The following is a 22434-nucleotide window of genomic DNA, read 5'->3' on the forward strand; positions in this document are numbered from 1 at the left end:
AAAGGGACTTAAGACTTGCGTAGCAAGAAAAGGAAACAGCATGATGAGAGGACTGGGACTTATGAGGCACAAAGGATGATGAGCACGATCTGGGTCATTCGGCCTGGAGCAAACTCAGTGTGGCAGAAAGGGACATTGTCACCGTCTTCAAATATTTCAAAGCTGTGCTTTGATGAGAGTTACATATTGTTCAGTGTGCCCCAAATGGTATAACTTAGACCAAATGGTTGGAAACTGCAGAGGAACGGATTTCAACTCAAGAAATGCTCAGGCAACTCAAGAAAAACTCAAGTGAGAGGAACCTTCCAGCCAATCTAAAGATACAGAGCGATGCTTGGGAGGTTAGTGTTGACTTTGTAGGTGCACTTGGGTCATACTAGCAAAGACCAGACAGCCAGTGGGAGCAGTAGACGGCATCCAAGGAGCAAAGGGATGGAGTCCATGGAACAAAGCGTGGTTGTTGAGTAAGCGTGCGGATGTACTCACTTAAACACTCACATTTCAAGTGATGAAAAAATAATACATTCCTTTCTGCTGGTAGAGTGCTGTATGAGCTGGGGAGAAAAGAAGGTGCTCTGTGCACTGAGGAAGGTTCTGCTCAAAAGCCAAATTAGAGTCTTTGAAGAAACACACTTCCCTCTTCTCCACAGCTCCACAGCTGTTATAAAGATTTAGTTGTTTGAAGAGTTGAAAAACTACTGCTTAATTAACAACCAGTTTGGTTTCAGGAAGGGGAAATCACAGCTTAGGGGCTATCCGAGACTGTGGTTTTTATTATTTAAGAGTTTGACACTGTAAATTCATACCAAGCCGTATGCACGCTTATGGACTAGAAACGTTGTGGTTTGTTAAAAATATTTTTCTTGCAAGTGATTTGAAAAATGTTATTTTTGATATTTCAGCAAAATGAGCTACTATAACCTCAGTAAAACAGGTTAGCATTCTTAACACAGGGAACCTTAACCTAGCAAAGTTAGGAAAGCAGCAAAGAGACTGTCCCTCAAGCCCTCCTCCACAGATGTTCCCAAGGTGAGTTCCCCCCAAAGCCTCACTCCCTTCCTGTCCTGGTCATGTTCCTCCCCAGTTTTCTCATCTCTACCTATTCATCTACATCCTTTGAAGCCTGTGGACAGTTACTAGCTCTGTCCAGAAGTACACATTTTCCCCTGATGGATGTGATCCCTAAAATCCTTTCAAGTCCTCACTGTGCCCCAAGGCCTCACCTGGGCCCTTTCTAACAGTGCAGAGTATGTGCATCTTGTCCCACTGTTGGCTTGCACGCTCACCAGCTCTGGGTCTGCCTTCCTTCCCATTCTTGTATCCTCTTCAATTTGGGGCACACTGGCCTGAACATAGTAGTGACTCCATATTTGTTGAATTTCAATGCCTAGAGTGTCTGTCCTGCTAGAAGATAGGCTCTTTAAGGGTAGAAACAAAACTAGAAGCAATTTGTGTATGTTTTATAGTTTTGGACACGGCGCATCATATATAGTTGACCCTCAAACTTTTTTTCTTTTCTTTCGGTACGCGGGCCTCTCACTGTTGTGGCCTCTCCCGTTGCGGAGCACAGGCTCCGGACGCGCAGGCTCAGCGGCCATGGCTCACGGGCCCAGCCACTCCGAGGCATGGGGGATCTTCCCAGACCGGGGCACGAACCCGCGTCCCCTGCATCGGCAGGCGGACTCTCAACCACTGTGCCACCAGGGAAGCCCTGACCCTCAAATATGGAATGAATGATGAATAAAAGAATAGAGTGAAAAAAGAAATCATATAATCTCTCTGGGTTTGTTCAACTATGAAATAAAGGAATTGAGGTACGTTGTCTCTACAATTCCTTCCAGATCTCAAATGTTATGAGGTTAAGATTCTGTATATTCTAGTATTTATCTTTTGCACCAGGCAACAAAAAAAGAGTGAATTTTTGTATCTCCTGAAATTTAATCTAAAGAACCCTTATAACTCTTTTTATGCTTTATGTTAAATTTGATGCCAAGTTAATTTCTTTACTCTTGTTTATACCAGAAATCCTTAAGCATCAGAGTAAACTAGAATGTTGCAATTGCCTTAGAAATTAGCCTGAGTATACAGAAGAATAAAGATTTTAAAGAAAATATCCAGCAATGAAAGAACTTTGAAGCTGTTAATGTTTCATTTTTTTTTTTATTTTTTACCTTTTTTTTTTGTTTTTTTGTTTTTTAAAAATAGAGCCTCTTTATTGGTACCTGTAAACTCAGGTACAAGGTATTCCCACAAGCTTGCAGGCTGGCAAGGCCTCCTAGGCAAGAGGGCAGGGCCAGAGCCTAGGCATCTTGGCACAGACACAGAAAAATGAATAAATTACAGTTCTAATACTCAGGGACAATATAGAAATTATGATGCAAAATTCAAAATCTGCAAACAAAGGGCATGAAAGCCATAAGGAGCCACCCCTCACCCCTGGCCAACTGGCCTTAGGGTACAAGGCAGGTGGACCAGGCTGGAGTACGGTGCCTGGGAAGTCCTAAGTGGTCAGGGGCGTGCTACAGGCCCTGGGGCAGCCCCTTGCCCTCTCTGGGCCTCCTGCTTCCCCCTCCTACATTGATGGGCTTGGAATAAAAGGTGCGCCTTTGGGGAGGGGGGAGATGGGGCAGAGGACAGGAAGGAGAGGGTTTTTTTTTTAACTTTTTATTTTGGTTTTTGTTTGTTTTTTAAATTAATTTTATTTATTTATTTATTTTGGCTGTGTTTGGTCTTCGTTGCTTCCTCTAGTTGTGGTGAGCAGGGGCTACTCTTCGTTGAGGTGCGTGGGCTTCTCATTGCTGTGGCTTCTCTTGTTTAGAGCACAGGCTCTAGGCACACGAGCTTTAGTAGTTGAGGCACGTGAGCTCAGTAGTTGTGGCTCACGTGGCACGTGGGCTTTTCTCGGACCAGGGCTCGAACCTGTGTCCCCTGCATTGGCAGGGGGATTCTTAACCACTGCACCACCAGGGAAGTCCTATTAATGTTTTAGAATTGTGTCACGTATCCTTAAGGGGCAAAGGGTAGACATGATCTAAAATATCCACTCAGGCAGCTCTACAACATTTCCTTTTCGCAAACACCAAGCAATCAGTGTTAGTTATTCCTCAGAGCAGTGGCAGAATTCCAAATTATTTGTTTTATTAAGAAGGATTCTGATTGTAGAGCCGTGTTCATAGGAACATTATACACAACAGCCAGAAGGTGGAAGCAATCCAAATGTCCACGACTAGGTAAACAAAGGGTGGTATATATTTACATACAATAGATTATTTTAAAAAGGAAGGAAATTCTGATGTATGCTACAATGTGGATGAACCTTGAAGACATGCTGAGTGAAATAAGTCCGTCACAAGAGACAAATATTGTATGATTCTACTCATATGAGATACCTAGAGTAGTCAAATTCATAGAGACAGACAGTAGCATAGTGGTTCCGGGGGGTAGGGTAAGGAAGAAAGAAGAGTTAGTATTTTATTGGAGGCGGAGTCTGTTTGGGAAGATGAAAAAGGTCTGAAGATGAATGGTGGTGACGGATGCATAATAATGTGAATGTACTTAATGCAGCTGAAGAACTGTACACTTACCGATGGTTAAAATGGTGAATTTTATATTATTTATAGTTTACCACAAGAAAAAGGAACAACAACTTGGAGCAGGTAAAAGGACAACTGTATCAAGGCACAAGAATGAGGGAAGTATTGAATACGTTCTTCTCTGGTCCACATACTCTGACCATTATTATCTAGACCAATGAAGTGACTGGCCTGGAATTTGCTAAAGGTGCTGTACGTGGAGAAGAGCAATAAAGAGACAGTTGTGAATGAAACAGGGCAAAGCTACAGTGACTCCTGTTGCATCATGAGGAGAAAGGATGAAGAGCTAGGTCCTGTTATGTTCAGTACTTAGGGAATGGGCTGTCTTGTGCCGTCCTATTATGGACTGAATTGTGCCCCCATCTCCCACCCCAGCCATTCGTGTGTTGAAGCTTTAACCAGCGATGAAATGGTATTTTGAGATGAGGCCTTTGGAAGGTAATTAGGGCTAGGTTAGATCGTGAGGATGCGGCCCTCATGATGGGATTCGCTAATAAGTCTGTTCTTCCTCCCTGCCCCATCCCTGCATGCACACGCCAAGGAAAGGCCATGTGAAGAAATAGCCAGAAGGTGGCCTTCCATAATCCAGGGAGAGAACTCTCACCCAGAACCCAATGGAACAGCACCTTGATTTTGGACGTCTAACCTCCAGAATCGTGAGAGATAAAGTTCTATTGTTTAGGACAGCCACTCTATGGGATTTTGTTATGGCGGCCCCAGCTGGCTCATGCATGTACTAGAGACGTGTATGGTAAGAAGGCTTGATATAGGGTCCTGACAGCTGCACCCTTGTGCCTGGTTGAAGCAGGATGGACAGTTGAAATACAGCAGACACAGCTCCCACTGTCACATCCAGGTCGAGGTGCCAGGGACTGATGGCTGGTGCTGGAACACACCCACTAAAAGGGCTTGAATTTGTAAAACTTCATCCTTTGCTGTGATCCTGAGGGATCTGGGCCACTCAGCACCTCATTCATGGATATTATGAAAGTCTGTGAGGGAAGGAATCATGGGAATACATGTGCATATTTTTAAAGAGCACAAATAGTATGGGAATATGTTAAAGGAGAAAAGATGAAAAAGAACAGAGCAAAAGGATCAAATGCAGAAGAAAATGTTGGCAGGAGATGTGGAGGGCAAGTGGGAGTAAAACTTGCCAAATGCTTCATGGCCCCCAGCAGCTTTGCATAACATTAAAATTCGATTTTGACTAATTTTCCAACATATTACTTGGCTGCAGAAGTAAGAAACATAAAGAGATAGTCATTTCTGCTCTTGGAAGCCTTCAAAAATAAAAATAGATTTGAAAATGTCAGTGTATCTTTCCAGTTCCACAGACATCGTCTCTAGACCCTTTTGAGACTGGTCTTAACCCAGAGCAGTTCTGTCCATTCCAATTAAGCCACATGTTCCATTGAAAACTTGGTCAAGGATATCACAGGCACACGGATGTCTTATCCGCAAAGCACCAATTTCCCCCTTTAATTGTTTGCCTGTCAGAATCAATATCTCTCTGGGGTCTGCCTTTGGGGCCCAGCCAATCAGCTCCATTGTGCTGACACAGCTCAGCTTATGCCAAATGGAGCTGCTGCCTCAGTCCCCATTAAGGGAACAAAGCATGCCATCATCCCAGACATCACACCCCATTGCTATGGCAAACATCACTGTGACTTGAAAATCATAGACTGTCAGAAAATGAAGGGGGCCTGGAGACCGTCTCATCCTAGCCCAGCATTCTCCTGAGACAGAAGTGGAGCCATCACACAGTGAGCTCCTGACAGAACCTGGATGCACCCACACCTTCTGATTCTCAGGCCACTTCTATCAATATTTCTACCCTACCTAGTCCTGCCTTAGCATCAGTTTTTTTTTTTTTTTTTTTTTTGCAGTACGCGGGCCTCTCACTGTTGTGGCCTCTCCCGTTGCGGAGCACAGGCTCCGGACGCGCAGGCTCAGCAGCCATGGCTCACGGGCCCAGCCGCTCCGCGGCATGTGGGATCCTCCCGGACCGGGGCACGAACCCGCGTCCCCTGCATCGGCAGGCGGACTCCCAACAACTGCGCCACCAGGGAAGCCCTTAGCATCAGTTTTTAAATGATCTCTCCATCTGATCACATTGCATATTTACCTTTAATTCTAGACCTAATAAAATGTGATTTACCAGTTGCATGCTTCCAAGAACCCAAGACACAGAAAAGAAAGAAGAGTGGATTAGGGCTCACTGGAGACCAAAATTCTGACCATAAACCAACCTCTTATGAGTGACAGGGCAAAAAAGTGATGTCACTGAAGCAAAGGCAACTGATTATATCAAGGTCATGGTGTAGTGGACATTGTTTTGGCAACACAGCAACTTCTGAACTCAATGCCTGTTTGAGCAATTCCCTTCTGTAGGAACACCTACTCTATTAAACTATTCCAGTAAAGAATCCAAAAAAAAAAAAAAAGCCAGGTACAAACTTTCCCTGGCTCTCACCTAGCTCAGCCTATGCTCCAGCCTCAGACTTTGCTTAAGGGACAGACAACCCAGAGAGGTGAGGTCTGTGGAGGACAGTTCAGCAGTGGCATGAACATCCCTTCTCCAGGCCACAATGGTCCTGGTGCCAAGGGTGGCATCTGGTGTTCCATGGTGATAGCACCACACCTGTCAGGAACCCTAGTAATGTGGTCCCAGAGCCTGGCTGCTTTCTTGCTCAGTGACCAGGTCTCAGTGTTCCTGGTCCCAGGTAGTCCTTTGACTGTGACTGGCCCAGACAAGGCAGCTGAGAATGAAGGACTAGGGTTCTTCTCCAAGAACCTGGCCATGACAATAAGAAACTTGAATATTATGACTCCAGTGTACTGTAACATTAATAATTTTTTCAGAGATATAAAATATAGGCAAACTATAGTTTGTCTTTTCCTTTCAAAAGTATTATTAATGAAAAAGTTTGATCACTAATTTGTAGCACAAATCTTCACTTGGATTGTAAGTAGTCAGTAAAGATTGATTAAAAGAATGTTATTAGAGTGATGTGAAATCTCAAAGAAGGTATGGCCATAATTATCCATCTCCAAAGAAGAATCAAATGACCATTAGCCCCCCAAAACTGTTTTGGATCAGTCAAAGTGATCTCATTTAATGAAATTGGGTAAAATAAATACTCTAATGGATTCCACAGCAATTTTCTTGTGGAATTTGTTACGGGAAGCAAGTGGAAAAGATAGATTCCAGTGGATTCATGCATAAGGAAATACACTTAAAGAAAATGGGTAATTTTATGCATCGATGGATTCTGAGTTCAATACAATCTCCAAGAAGAGATTTAGACACATTTGCTGCTGTTAGTATATTCAGCAGGTGTCAAGAATAAACAGGCTGTTGGATTAAAGGGAATAAGAGTAGTCAATGATGATTGTATTAACACCCTCCCACAGAGCAGGGGTTGTGTCTTGGAGTAGTTTGCAAAGCAAGAACAGAGGCTGTAATGGGGGCTGACCTCCGTGGGGCTGGAAAAAAAGGTCAGGGCAAAGGCAATGCCAATCGCCTTCTTTTATCACTTAATCATGGACACTAACATCGAAAGTTAATTTTGAAAGCGAAGCGAAAGTTGTGATAATGGGCTTTATACCTTCTCAAACAATTACAAGAATGAAAACTCTAAAAAGGGAAGAATACCAGAGAAATATAAATATTTGAGATATTATTTATACTGAGATTAACTAGCACGTTAATATGATGATAAGGTAAAACTTCAAACAGTGGAATTTTCCTGGGCTAGCTTCTTTCAGAAATACAAGTAAAATTTAACTTGCAGGATAATATTTACATCAGTTATACTGAGGTTACACATTACAGAATGATTTTCTTTAAACAGTTAATAACTGGTTTTTGAGATATGGAAATCCCTTACTTCTGACTTCAATTTGCTGCTCTGTTTCTAAACACAGAAATACTGTGTGGTGTAATACAATGATTGACAAAGGGTGTTCTGTGACCCCCCCCCCCACTGGGTGTTCTTTGTACCCTTTTCCTAGGCCCACATGTCTGCAGTGTGTGCTCACTTACAAAGAGCCATGTCTTCTGCAAATGCTGCAGCCAGAGTGTTCTTATTTGAAGGATGACTTCACTGGGAAGTAACATCAGTGTGTTGATGAATTTCACTCAACAGTTCCCAGCTACGCTGATGATACCTGTCCGCCATTACAAGTACTGCTTACACGTTGGGGGGAAAAGTTACCACATGCCAGTGATTAGTATGTATTACTGAACCACTGGAAAAAGTGCAGTCATCTGTAGCAACCATAAATATGGACGGTTAAAAGGATATGCCCCACAATCTCCTCCATGTAGTAAATAAAGTCATGGAACACTGGTGGATATGGGTTCAAGCCAAGATATGAGAGAATTCAAAGAGCTGAAGGGTTAGAATTCTACCAGAGGCTAACATTCTATCTAAGCACAGTGACTATAATACTTGACTTTTTGACGTATAAACTCTGTGTCTTTAATGAATGTTTTCTTATTAACATCCCATTCCTGCAGGAAGGTAGAGCAAAGATGATAGGGCAGGAATCTGATAATACTTTTACTTGTGTGATATCCAGGAAACTCATTTGTATCCTAAGCCACTGAAAGTTTTAAAATTTATATTCTAAATAGATCATCCTAGCAACCGAACAGTGGGTAAATGAAAGGGGGGGCAATATAAGGGAGATTACAAAGGAAAATATTTCAGTAGTCTATGTCAAAGATAAGAAAGGCCAGAACGAGTACCATGTGTGTAAGGAAGGAGAGAAAGGGAGTTGTTGTTATTTTAATTTAGGAGTTAAATCTGTCACACTCAATGATTCATTGAAGTATGGACTGGGTGAGAAAAATGAAAGAATCAAGAATAATCCTTGGGTGTTTCAGAGACAGTATTGCTTTGGGTTAGTCAGTGAATGGTGGCAAAATAGATATAAAACAAAGACTACGAAGCAATAATTAAACTAACTTGTGACTACATCGATCTGCATGTTGGCCCTATTGCTTAGTCTTTATCTCTGGGAAAAAGTCAAAGATGAAGTAGGAATAAAATGGGGAGTGAGGGCTTCCCTGGTGGCACAGTGGTTGAGAGTCCGCCTGCCGATGCAGGGGACACTGGTTCGCGCCCCCGTCCAGGAAGATCCCACATGCCTTAGAGCAGCTGGGCCCGTGAGCCATGGCAGTTGAGCCTGCGCGTCCAGAGCCTGGGCTCCGCAACGGGAGAGGCCACAGCAGTGAGAGGCCCGCGTACCGCAAAAAAAAACCCAAAAAAACAAAAAAAAAAAAAATGGGGAGTGACATGGAAAAGGAGTCAGTTCCAAGTCTTCAGGAAAAGCGAAGAGAATATTATTTGGACGCCATGAGCTTCACTATAGAGGCCAAGGCATCGTGTGATTTAATTAAGGTGCACTGAGCATAAATCTAAAAGCCGATTGTCTAGGATGTCCCACATGACGTTGTGCTGATGTGATCAAATAGTAATATCCTGAGCAACTCTTGCCTAGGGATGGTTTAATGGAGCCACACAAAGAGTATCAGGCTTTGGTTCAATTTGCTGCAGTATTCTGTATATATGTGCAAGTGTGCGTGTGTATGCTGAGAGAGAGAGAGAGAGAGAGAGAGAGAGAGAGAAGAAACATTGTAACATTTCAGACTAAGCATCTGATTCAGTAACTAAAAGCAAGGACTAAATTTAATCCAGAGCCCAAGGATAGTCCAATGAAAGCAGTGCAATGACCAAGTTGTCTAAGACACCATTTATGGACATCTGTTTTTTCTGGGTCAAGGCTGACCTCACTTGGTGTAAATCCAGCATTCACAATCTCAACCAAATGAAACAAGATGATAAATTAGGTTGCATTTATTTATTTTCCTGAAGAATTAGCCCTGGAATTCCCTTAGTCAGTCTAAAATGATGAAGCCATTTATAAAATTTAATTCCTATTCATCTTTTCAGAATACACGTGTTGTGCAAAATGTTTCCAAAACTAGACTTTTTTCCCCTTGCCTTACCCAAAAATTTGAAGAGAAAAATTTACAGTAAAAAAGTTTATGGCAGAAATGTTTTTAAAATGTTGAGGGGTTATTTTTGGGTTATTATACATCCATACTAATCACTCAAATCCTCATGTCTATAGAGTTTTCTAGCAATGGTTATAGGATCTTTGGTTAGCATGCAAAGATAAATTTATATTTGCTAAATTATTCTTATTAAGGCAAATGTTATAACACATCAGGGTTTCAAACGATGAATTACAAGCTCCTTAGCATGTAAAGAAATGTCTTTACTGGACAATTCTTACGAGGCAAGCACTGAAACAAACAAAATCTCAAGGTTAAAGTTTAATTGGTCAGAAAATTCACGTAACCAGATCATTGGAAACCCGAATTTTGTGGTTAAAAGAGCTTCATGCTTTCTGCTGATTTTAACTTTTAAATCCTCAGTTTTACAAAATGTGAAATAGTAGCTCCTTAGTAAAAGTGTAGGTATCGGGCTTCCCTGGTGGCGCAGTGGTTGAGAATCCGCCTGCCGATGCAAGGGACACGGGTGCCGATGCAGGGGACACGGGTTCGTGTCCTGGTCCAGGAAGATCCCACATGCCGCAGAGCAGCTGGGCCTGTGAGCCATGGCCGCTGAGCCTGCGCGTCCGGAGCCTGTGCTCCGCGATGGGAGAGGCCGCAACAGTGAGAGGCTCGCATATAGGTATCATAAGAAAGACCTATTGTAAAAAGAGCTGTTTTGTAGATTATCTGTCAATCACAATTATTAGTAGTTTGCCCTCTTCTTTGTAAATTATATCAGGAAATAATATTTTTCCTGCAAATAATATTTTCAATGAGCATATTATACTTCTATCTATTCTTCAAAATCTGGGTTAAAAGTATGACTCGAGATAGAACTGTTGAAGAAAATGTCACTTTGAAATAATATTACTTTTTCAAAGCTCAATTTCTGAATCTCTCTTTGAGGAAGGCAAAAGATAAATTATTTTAAAATCCTTAACTTACATTTTTTCTACTATGTTAAGGTAACAATGATAATATTAGAGGCTACGGAGTCTCAAACAGTTATTAAAGACAGTATAAAAAAAAAACCATCTTTGGCAAGGCTGAGATGAAAAAGGAAGAGCTTCTAACTTGGTAGTTGGAATTATATATATGTATACATAGAGGTAATTATTATATAAATAGCATATAAATTAATATTATATAATAATTTATGTATATAAATCAATTATACATATGCATAATGCATATTCAATCCTAATTGCTTTCTGTATCTTACTAAAGCTGCTATAATGCCTCCTAAGTTGTTGGGTTTGTATTCTGTAAATTACTTCAGTTCACCTCTGCTGAGAATAAATGGTTTAGCTGTTCTGGGCTTTATGCAACATTCCCAAATGACATATTAATTCTATGACAAAGTAATTAAAAGCTCCTGCTCTGAAGCCGTAATTGCTGAGTTGGAATCTGGCTTTGCCATTAACTAGTTGCACACCTTCGGAGAAGTTACTTAACCTCTCTAAGCCTCAGGTTCCTCATCTGTGACCTGACAATAACAATAGCACTGATTCCACGGGGTGTTTTGAGCATCACATCCATGGGAGGTTCTCCGTGTGGTGACTGCCTGGTGCATAGTACGCATGCAATCAATATCAGCCATCGTCACTATTATTACTAAGAACTAAAGAGAATGTAACATAGCTTTATTTTTTGTAGTGATCTTCTGTGGGGTACACCATAAAAAAATGATTTGGTAACTCTGGATCTAGAATTCAAAATCCTTAATCCTTAGAGAATAAACCTAGGCTCTGTGAAATTTAGAGGTAATCAATGTGAAGCATGTCACATACTGCCAGGTACTCAGTAAGGGGTAGGAGATGCTATTGCTATGGTTATCATCATGATTTTGTAAATTAACTTCTTGTCCATTTTGGCTTGACACATAGATGATTGAGGCCCATGGGCAGAAGTTACCCATGGCTGTTTGGGGCAGTATTGTGAAGAAGGCTGAGGCTGTGGTTAGTAAAAGTCTTTCTTTAAATTCCTTTTCCCCTCAGAAGGAGTTACCCTTTAGCTACCTGCTTATCTAGACCTCTTCCTTCCCCCTCTGGCAAATATGTTCTTGGAAAAGCATTAGTTAGTTAACTTAAATAATTGAGTTTCCTATATTCTTTTCAAGCTAAAGTTTTACATGTTTTACACAATTCATTAAGCCAAGGTAACAATGGAATGGCCTGCGTGAAAATCTTTCTCAGAGCCTGTCAAATTGCGCTGTAACCTTGAATCCTTCAAAGCTGGCTCTGGTTATACAGGAATCATGTCCAAGGGACTTGCTCAATGCAAGGTATCAAAAGTATTAAAATCTGTAAGGCATGCAGAGAACTCTAGGAAAATTTCAGTGGCGTATTGTCAAGATCATATTCGATTTCGAAAAATACTGGCCCATATGATTTTGTCTTATTTGCATTGAGAAATACTAGGAGTATTGAACAAAAATAGCCCATCCTTCTAGAAATTGACTCCCTGGGCAACAGTATGATGTATTTTTTTTATGTATTTAATTAATTAATTAATTTTTGGCTGCGTTGGGTTGCTGCTCACGGGCTTTCTCTAGTTGCAGTGAGCGGGGGCTCCTCTTCGTTGCAGTGCACGGGCTTCTCACTGCAGTGGCTTCTCTTGTTGCAGAGCTCGGGGTCTAGGTGCATGGGCTTCAGTAGTTGTGGCACGTGGGCTCAGTAGTTGTGGCTTGCGGGCTCTAGAGCGCAGGCTCAGTAGTTGTGGCACGTGGGCTCAGTAGTTGTGGCTTGCGGGCTCTAGAGCGCAGGCTCAGTAGTTGTGGCACGTGGGCTCAGTAGTTGTGGCGCACGTGCTTAGTTGCTCCTCGGTATGTGGGATCTCCCCAGACCAGGGATCGAACCCGTGTCCCCTGCAATGGCAGGCGGATTCTTAACTACTGCGCCACCAGGGAAGCCCCAGTATGATGTATTTTTTAAAACTCTAGAAACTATCGTGTATTCATTAAAAACTACATTGAGACTGGAATTTTATTTACCTGAGAACTGTGGCCTCCTCTTGTGACCCCAATTTTATAAATTTAATTTGTAAGCATATAACTCATATATTTAATTTCTGAACATGACTTCCGAGGGAAAAAGACCTGCATACATATCTACCACCCGTACAAGATAAGAGTAGCAGGATCTCTGTTTATATACAAGAAGGAATGCTCCCACATTGGGAGACTATATTTTTGTGCTTTAGAAATGGAGACAGAGACAGAGATTGAGAAGAATGTCTAAGTTTGTAGACACTGATGAGGTATGCGTGTCCACTTATTGTACAAGTACCACTGCAGTGGTACTGGACGGACTCCAGAGTGCAACAAAGGAAGAGGCTTCTTTGGTGACAGTAGCCTCATCAGCCTCAGGACTCTGGGGGGACACTGTCTCTCTGTGAGGAAGTCAAAAGCCTTCCTTGGGTGACTGTCTGCCTGCATGTGACACCAGAGGCAGGTGGGAATAAAAAAGAATGTTCTCTGACTCAGTATTTTCTCTGAAATTTTTGATTAAATAGATAACATTACATGCAGCCCAAAGACAGAAGCAACTTGTAAACATCCAGTGTTATGTGAGACAACCTCAAATCTGACTTTGATGTTGTGGAGTGAACTTGATGTTTCATCGGACCAAGAAGATGAGAGAGCATAACAAGAAGCAGTTTCCCAGGGAGTTATGGCAAAGCTCAGGTCTTTAAACAGAGACATAACCACCTGAGGAGTGCAGCGTCTTCTAGGGACAAAGCAATAATGCCAGCCTACCGGATGACCTAGCTGTGTCACTCCAGTAAATCAGCTGTCCCCAATCCACTGCCTTCAAACCCCTGGGGATAAAGGATAATTTCAAGGAGTTCATAAAACATATCTAAATTGAGCTTGTTTATAAATGATTGAATACACACACTTATATACATATATATACACACAAAACATATGCTACATATGCATATGCATAATACTTTCATTGTGTATAGAAGCTACTTAAATATATGGTCGACTTTAGAGTAGCGTTTTATTTTCTCAATCAAGAGATACTAAAAGTTATATAATTTTCATTACAGAGATCTGCCAAATGTTTTGGCTCAGAAAAATGACTCTCATGTGAAAATGCTGGAAGCCACAGCAAAACAGTATTCCATTACTAAAACATAACACTCTTCCATTTCTGAAGCATAGTGACATAAACCTTTTAAAATGGTTAACATTTGAGTGTGAATTAGGTTTTAATTGTCCTCTCTGTCTTTTTGTATGTGGTCATGTGTACTAAATAATGACCTCATGTGAACTACCAAGTCCAAGACCGCAAGGGCAAGACAAATAGCATAGTCAGGGCCCTTCAAACAAAAATGAGTGTTCTCTGCTGTCAGAAGAATAAACACAAGCTCTTTGGGGAGAGAGAGAACGATCCTCTGCTTCCTTCCCATATTCTGTCTGAGCCCAGGGTAATAGTCCAAGCGATTGCAGGACAGGGCTAATTTGGGACACGCCTCACTGTCCTTGCCACTCTCACATTTACTCAGGTAAAAACAGAGCAAAGTAAACATCTAAGTTATTTTAGGAAAAAACTGGGAGATTTTGATTAAAAATGCTCAAACATCTCAAGGTCAGGAAGATGTGTAGAAAGGGGAGTGAAACCCTATTGTCTGCCCTGGAGATGGCTGAGTGTGGGCTGTGGGCATTATCCTCAAGCAAATGCTTTGGAGGAAATGATCGCTAAAGGGGAGATAGGAAAACATCAGCTTAGTTTATGCCCAGTGTTCACACGCAGAATATAAAAGCTATCTCATCTATATAGATGCAAGAAATTATTGCTGTTTGCTCTTACAAGCAATGAATTGTTTTATACCTCTCTAGATTTACTATGCCACTCCATCCAAAAATGGAACAACTTTTGTTATTTATTTATCAATGCTTATTTGAATTAACCTTTTACAGACATTGGGAAGTTAATTATAATTATTTGTTAAGATATCTGAGTCCAAACCAGAAAATTTTAAATCATTTTTTAGCAAGACTGCTTTTGGGAAATGAAATAGATATTATTGAAGTTATTTGTAAAGTTGTCATTCATAAAGCATAGCTTAAGGAAATACCTTCTGTAGCATACTATAAAGAAATAACCATCAATAAATAAATGAATGAGGGCTTCCCTGGTGGAGCAGTTGTTGAGAGTCCACCTGCCGATGCAGGGGACACGGGTTCGTGCCCCGGTCTGGGAAGATCCCACATGCCGCGGAGCAGCTGGGCCCGTGAGCCATGACCGCTGGGCCTGCACGTCCGGAGCCTGTTGCTCCGCAATGGGAGAGGCCACAACAGTGAGAGGCCCGCGTACCACACACACACACACACACACACACACACACACACACACACACACAAAGGCTCTTTATTCTTAATGTATCCTTACAATAAGGTTCCCAAATTGTGTAGCTCATTATAGACTTACCATTGTATGGGCTTCTGAGTTCTGGATAAAATTTGATTAAGTTTTGGGGAAAATGGATGGAAAGAATCCTTCAATGAATAAAATAAGAATTGTTAAATGATTGAGAATAATATCCAAGTATACTAATATCCAGACCAATTAAGCACAAAATCTCTACAGAGATTTTTCTTGAAGTTTGACAAAGTAAATGTAACACATTTGGGGGAAAACGGATGTGAATTGATCAGTTAATTTACTCAGTTGACATGTTTTAGGATATCTAAAGCAGAAAAGGGGCATCCATTAGGACTGCAAAGTAGAAATGATGGCTCAGCGGCCATGGCTCACGGGCCCAGCCGCTTCGCGGCATGTGGGATCTTCCTGGACTGGGGCACGAACCCGTGTCCCCTGCATCGGCAGGCGGACTCTCAACTACTGCGCCACCAGGGAAGCCCAAGAGCTTTAATTTTTTTAAAAAAATTTAATTAATTAATTTATTTTTTGGCTGCGTCGGATCTTAGTTGCGGCATGTGGGATCTTTGTTGAGGCGTGCGGGACCTTTCACTGCGGTGCGCGGGCTTTTCTTTTCCAGTTGTGGCGCGCAGGCTTCAGGGCGCGTGGGCTCTGTAGTTTGCAGCACGCAGGCTCTAGTTGAGCGGCGCGAGCTCAGTACTTGCGGCACGCGGACTTAGTTGCCCCGCGGCATGTGGGATCTTAGTTCCCTGACCAGGGGTCACACCCGCGTCCCCTGCGTTGCAAGGCGGATTCTCTACCACTGGACCACCAGGGAAGTCCCAAGAGACTTAATTTTTAACCTTAAATTCTAGAACCAAGGATCGCTCACTGTGGCAAATAGTTGGTGAACCCTTTACATATTTTATGATAAAGCTAATATAGTATAATCCTTTTATTCTTAAAGCTTTCCACCTAAATTCATATTTTCATTCTCATACTGTATCTACTGGGCAGGTATTTTATTGTGAATAAACAGATGAAGAAAATGAAGAGCACTGGTTTTGATCAGACAATAAAAGTGCGTGTAGAACTGTCTGTCTTGATTGCTAGTCCTATTAATTTAATTTCTTTGAGGCAAAATAAATTAATAAAGAAGTAAAATTTGATGTAATTAATGATATAAAGTTATCTCCTTAATTCTCAAAAAATCTCTTTGTTGTTTTTATGAAGAACTGATTTTGGTTCTACTTGGAGATTAAGTGTAGCAATTTACGAAAATTAGTAGTCAGTAATGTGGATATAAAAATACTTTGTATACTTTATCCTTTCTCAACTGGAGTAAGGAAGAAATTTATTTTAGTAGGACAAAGCCTCTAGGTTATTCTAGAGTGTTAAAATATAAGTCCTATCCATATGCCTTAACAGTCAGGAAGGACAGTATGTATTGTTATAGAATGTAAATATTATGCAATGCAGTTTAGTTGATATACTTTATAGGTACCTAAAGATGGGTACTTTCCATCTTTAAGAGTTTCTACTTGGTCAAAGTAGGAGAGGTTGGAGTGTATCTAAAATGATAAGCTTAACCTAGGTGGAAAAAAACCATGATTACTACTGAGATCCTGGCGGCTGCTTCTTTTTTTTTTTTAATCCTCCATTTCACTATGTTGATTATAAAGGAAAATAAACTTAGTTTTTTTTTTTTTGCTCTGGAGAATAGTGAGAAAAAAACTTGACCCACTGACTAAGCACTTGATAGCATGAATACTTTGAAATGTTAGACAACACATGGAAGCATTAAGCACTAACCTTTCGGTATTGAATGCTACCAAATAAACAGCCAGATACTGCTGACATTAACACCTATTATTGTGTCGCATTAGTTTTATGGATACAATAAACCCTCCTGGATGATGAACATTTTGTAATTCAAAGAATGACTCATGAAAAATATAGTTTTCACTTACTAAAGTGCTGTAGGATTGAATTTAGAAATGTCTTGCTGTGTTGAAATTGATTCAATTTGAATGGCAATCCAAACACTATAATAAACTTTAAAAATGTACAAGTATGTTTTGCTTCTTTCATCTATTTGGGAAAACAGAAGCAAACAAATATAATAATGTTCCTGGGACCCACTGCACAGTTATATCTTATTATATAAACAAACATTATATAAAACAGTCATGATTATCACTTCTATTCATGGAACAAATAAACATAAATGAAATACAGCCAGTTTCTAAAAGATGTTAAATGGCATCAAATAAAGCATTGTAACTGAAGTTCATTCTGACCAAAACTTTTTTGAATGTTTGTATACCTTGATTTAGATTGACCTAATGGGACAACATCTGGATTTCTTTTTTAAGTATCTGATAAAGCCATATCTAAGGATCCACCAAGTGATTCTTTTAAGACACATCTAAACCAATATAGTTAGTATAGAATTCAGTTTAAACTCGGAATCTGTACTCTGCTTTTATCTGATCTGAATAATTGAATTAAAAGCCTTAAGCAGTCACCTATCACTAATGATTTTCTCATTTCTTCTTGAGGATTTAATTAGATCAGACTCTAAAGAGCATGATGATTTGTTGGTCATCCCAGCAAGGCAGCAGTTAGAGGGAATGATTTCTTAACAGCAAGAAATGTCTTTCTTTGGGATCTTAAAGCTAGAGTTGATTTCATCATTCTGGATTTTAGGATGTATGAACGACTTTTCAAAGACTCATTCATTGCAACGATTTACTTTGAATATATTCCCAGAAAAATATTTTTTTGAGCTTTGAAGGTTAAATTTTTTAGAAAGTTCATGTAGCAAACATAATTTTTATAATAACCCCTGTGGGAGATGGTTAACTCTAAGTCACACTGAATTTAATTGTAGCAGCTCCTCATAAAACTCTACACTTTACCCAAGGTTTTCAACACACATGCCTTCAAATATGTACAACTATTTATATACAAACATTAACAATAAAAAAAAAGAAAGAAAGAAAGAAAAAGAAAATTTGGAGTACCAAAGTAGATACGTCTTAAAGTATTCCCTTTCTAGTCTGAAATTCCATGAGTCTGTAACTGGGTTGTTTTCACTGTGGACAATAACAGGCTTGACCTAGCTTTGCCAAAGTTGCAACATCCAGCTATAAGCAAGGAAACACACAAAACACAAAGATTAAAAAACCAAACTGAATGTCCATTTTTTTCTAGGCAACTTAGAAATGAGTATATTTTCTTTCCTTTTAACTTTGGAAAAAGAAGAATAATCTTGTATCATTGCATTTCATTGTTTCACTAAATCTCAGTTGAAAAATTTGTTACAGTTTCATTTTCTCATTCCAGTGTAATTTCTATATACAGAATGTCTTCATTATTTCACTCTTTCTTAAAAGTATGCTTTTATAATCTAAGTCTACAGAGTTGCCATTCTAATATGTTATCTTAGAGAAGCCACACATAGCCTTGTTTTCTAACAAGTTATATAGGCATATACTGGAATGTTATTCAGCAGCTGGTTCAGAGATTGATGGTTTATAAATGTGCAAATATCTAAGATTTGGGGATGCAAGGTACTGTTATGTTATTACCATGAATGTACGATCACAGTAAATACTGTGGTAACCCAGGCCTGAAAGAATCTATTAAGTTAACATTATGCATTCTTTGGGTTTTGAGGTTTCTGAAACTCACCCATCATTCAGTGCCAGTCGACATTTATAAATACCACGAAGCCTGACTATCAGGCGGCTTTGTTTCACTTCTCTGCCCCTCCCTTTCCCTCTTCCTCTTCCTGTCCCCCCATCTTTACTGACCTCTTAACCAATCATAGCTTGTTTATAATCATTTGAAAAATAGTGTTGAAATGTTTATACACAATCAATTTGTAATTAATAGGAAATGACTTTATAAGGCTGTTTGATGCCTGCTGGTAAAAGAAAGCCAGGCTTGTGTCTAATGGATTTCTTTCCATCTCCTTCAGCAACAAGGCGTGGCAAAAGGATTGTAAATGAAGATGGACTGTGTAATGAATCACAGCACTCGAGACGGACGTGAAGGACAGGGAAAACAAAGGGCTTTCGTCTGAAAGGATGTTCTGTAGAACAAGGTCCCAGGTATCACTTTTCAATTTTTCACATTATTTTGAAAGGTTTTTTTGGCCTTTATACTGCTTTCAACAAAATTTTTATGTAATCAAGTGAACCAAATGAACAGTGGCTTTAAGAGAGATCTGAATGGAGCATTTGTTTTCGAAGCGAGTTTTGCTGTGTTCAATTTCATCTCCCATGAGTCTGTCTCTAAGGGCATTCACATACGCTCCATACATGTTTTATCTAACACCTTGCAAAGCATTTTCTTAAAATGTAAGTCTTGGGAACATTTTGCCTACTGACTAGAAGCCTAAATGATAATCAACTCTAAAGATCATTATGATGGCATGGAAAAATCATTGTGTATTGAAAAAAAAATCATCTATTTAGTGAGACTGTGTAGGAGCAGTAGAGCAAAGACAAGCAGGTTGGATTGCAGTCACACACTGACATTTGACATCTTTTTTTTTTTTTTTGCTTCACTTTTTTACATTTCTTCCCTTTCCCTTCCTTCCTCCCTCTATCTCTTTTGCTCCTTCTTTTCTTTTAGAAATATTTTTTAAGAATTTCCTATGTGCTAGACTTATACCAGAGAGAAAAAATTAATAGGTCTTGCCTGGAGAGGCTTTAGGGTCTACTGGAGGAGAGACATTAATCAAATAATTGCTCCAGTGAATGTATAATTGCAGAGCAAAATAAATGTTCTGAATGAAAGGGACATAGCTCTATAGGAGGGTTAAACAAACAAACATGAAAACTAACACTGATAACTTGCCTGTTTGACATCTGGCCGTCTTGTATTAGGAGCAACATTTGAGCTGGAATATGAAGAGTGTGGAGTTAACTACGTGAAAGGAGGTTGAGTAAGAAGCAGCATATGCAAAGGCCCCATGGTGGGAGGTTTATATGAACTTGTGTACCAAGGTAGCAGTGAAATGGCGGGTGGTTTAAGATGAGATTGGATAAGGTGTGTGAAAAGGTACTCAATATTACTTGTCATAAAGAAAATGTAGATCAAAACCACAATGAGATATCACCTCATGCCTATCACGATGGCTATTATAACAAAATTAGATAAACGTTGGTGAGGATGTAGAGAAATTGCAGCACTTGTGTACAGTTGGTGGGAAGATAGAATGGTGCAGGCACTTTGGGAAACAGTATGGGGGTTCCTCAAAAATTAAAAATTGAACTACCGTATGATCCAGCCGTCCCACTCCTGCATATAAATCCAAAAGAATTGAAATCAAGATCCCAGAGAGATATCTGCATACCCATGTTATTTGAAGCACTATTCACAATAGCCAAGATATGGGAACAATCTAAATGTTCATTGATATATATGATGAAGGAAAGGGAGTATATATAATGGAATATTCAGTCTTAAAAAAGAAGGAAATCCTACCATTTGCAACGACACGGGTGAACCTCGAGGACACTAGGCCAGGTGAAATGAGCCAGTCCCAGAAGGACAAATATTGCCTGATTTCATTTACACCAGTGATCTAAAATAGTCAAATTCATAGAAGCAGAGAATAGAATGGTGGTTACCAGGGACCTGGGTGGGGGTGGGAGGAGAAATGGGGAATAGTTGCTCAGTAGGTGTAAAGCTTCTCTGGTGCAAGATGAATACGCACTGAAGACCTGCTGTACAACACAGTGCCTATAGTTAATACCCTACTGGGCACTTTAACATATATTAAGAGGATAGAACTCATGTTAAGTGTACTTACCACACCAAAACAAAACAGAAAAAAACACAAAGAAATTTTTAGAGGTGATGGATATATTTAGTATCTTGATTGGGGTGATGGTGTCACAGATGCAGGCATATGTCCAAACTCATCAAAACATACACATTAAATATGTGCAGATTTTTGTTTATCAATTTATACCTCAATAAAGCTTAAAAAATGAATAAAATGAGGTTGGATAAATAAGGAGAGGCTAGATCACATAGGGTCTAATGGGTCAGAAAGCTGCTGAAGGGTTTCAAAACAGAGAATGACAGGACTCTATTTTTTTCATTGTAAAAGGGCCATTAAGTTGCAATATGAATAGTGGACTAGATGGAAACAAGGATGAATGCAGAAAGACTAAATTGGGAGGCTATTTCAGAGTCCAAGCAGAACGCGGTGGCCTTCTGTTCCAAATCATTGGAACTAAATTAGAATAGGGTCATCACAATGTTATTTGGCCTGTTTCCGTCTAGGAAATGTTTGCATAGGTGTGGCTTCCTCTCTAGGCAGTGACCAGAAGCCATAGCTGGGAGAATGGCTTGCAGAGTTATCCTGAACACATCAGTCTTAGTGCCCGTCATGCCCAAGGTCACTTTCGAGTTAAAGCCACCCAGTCACCTGCTCAGAGAAGCACAGTGAGGCAATTCTTTAATAATTATTATCAGAGTTGATCAAATTAGTCACCTAATTCAAGGAGGCTCTTTTTATAGGCTGATTCTTGAAGTGACCTGGCATGTGAATGGAGCATTTGATGCCCAAGATATGTTACTCCCAGTACATCTCCCTTTGATTAGTGGTTTTCAATGGGAGCAGTTTTACTTCCCAGGAGATGTTTTCAATGTCTGGAGACACTCCTGTTTGTCACAACCTAGGAGTTATCCAGTATGTAAAGGATAGGGAAACTACTAAACATCCTACAATATACAGGACGGCGCCACAGCAAAGAATCAAGAACAGAACTGATCGAGACTTCCGTATATCATGAATATGGCAGGCAAAAACCAGTTCCTAACTCAGTAATGGAAACTACATGAGGAACGTGATGATTAAGGAAAACAGTTGAGACATAATCTAACAGTGTAAATTATCTGCAGTACCTTGGATATTTATTCAACCTTGTAACTGATACACAAATGACATGTATAGCATGTCCAAATAAATTAGGATGAATCCACAGAGGCAGCATTTCATACATAAGACTCTAAATGAAAACAAAGCATAAGCCAGAAGAAAAACTTTGTAACTCTTTAGATGATTCCAGGTGTCACTATAGCATTTGCGTCGCCCTCTTAAAGCAAGGGACATTGAGGGGAATCTTGAAGAATGAATTCTTCCATGAACTTATTTAGCAAAGTCGAGTCCCTTCTCTTATGACCCAACATAGTCAATCTGTTCCCTAAAGCATGAGTTTATGATCATTTAGTTCAAGCTCAAGCTCCAGCTTCCCTGAAAAGTATCTCTTAGGTATTTTTAGTGCATAAGCATTCTGCCTAGAAGTCTGTCTCAGGTCTTACTCTCTCCGCTGTCCTAGGCTGTCCTGCTTAAAGCAGACGCTGGGCAGATCCC

The 22434-nt window shown here is 40.1% G+C and overlaps 1 protein-coding gene across 2 annotated transcripts in view; it reads right to left on the bottom strand.

Moving 5' to 3' along the window:
* SORBS2 (sorbin and SH3 domain containing 2) overlaps positions 1-22434 on the bottom strand; it is a 322092-nt gene that overhangs the window by 269296 nt on the left and 30362 nt on the right. Inside the window, exon 2 of one of the 2 annotated variants that reach the window (XM_007466539.1) lies at positions 4751-4827. The exons of the other annotated variant lie outside the window; for it this stretch is intronic. The gene's annotated coding sequence lies outside the window, so the exon portion shown is untranslated. The remainder of the gene's footprint in view (positions 1-4750; positions 4828-22434) is intronic. 2 annotated transcript variants of the gene reach the window in all.

Source organism: Lipotes vexillifer, unplaced genomic scaffold (genome assembly GCF_000442215.2).
Source record: "Lipotes vexillifer unplaced genomic scaffold, Lipotes_vexillifer_v1.1 scaffold951, whole genome shotgun sequence".
NCBI lineage: Eukaryota > Metazoa > Chordata > Mammalia > Artiodactyla > Lipotidae > Lipotes > Lipotes vexillifer.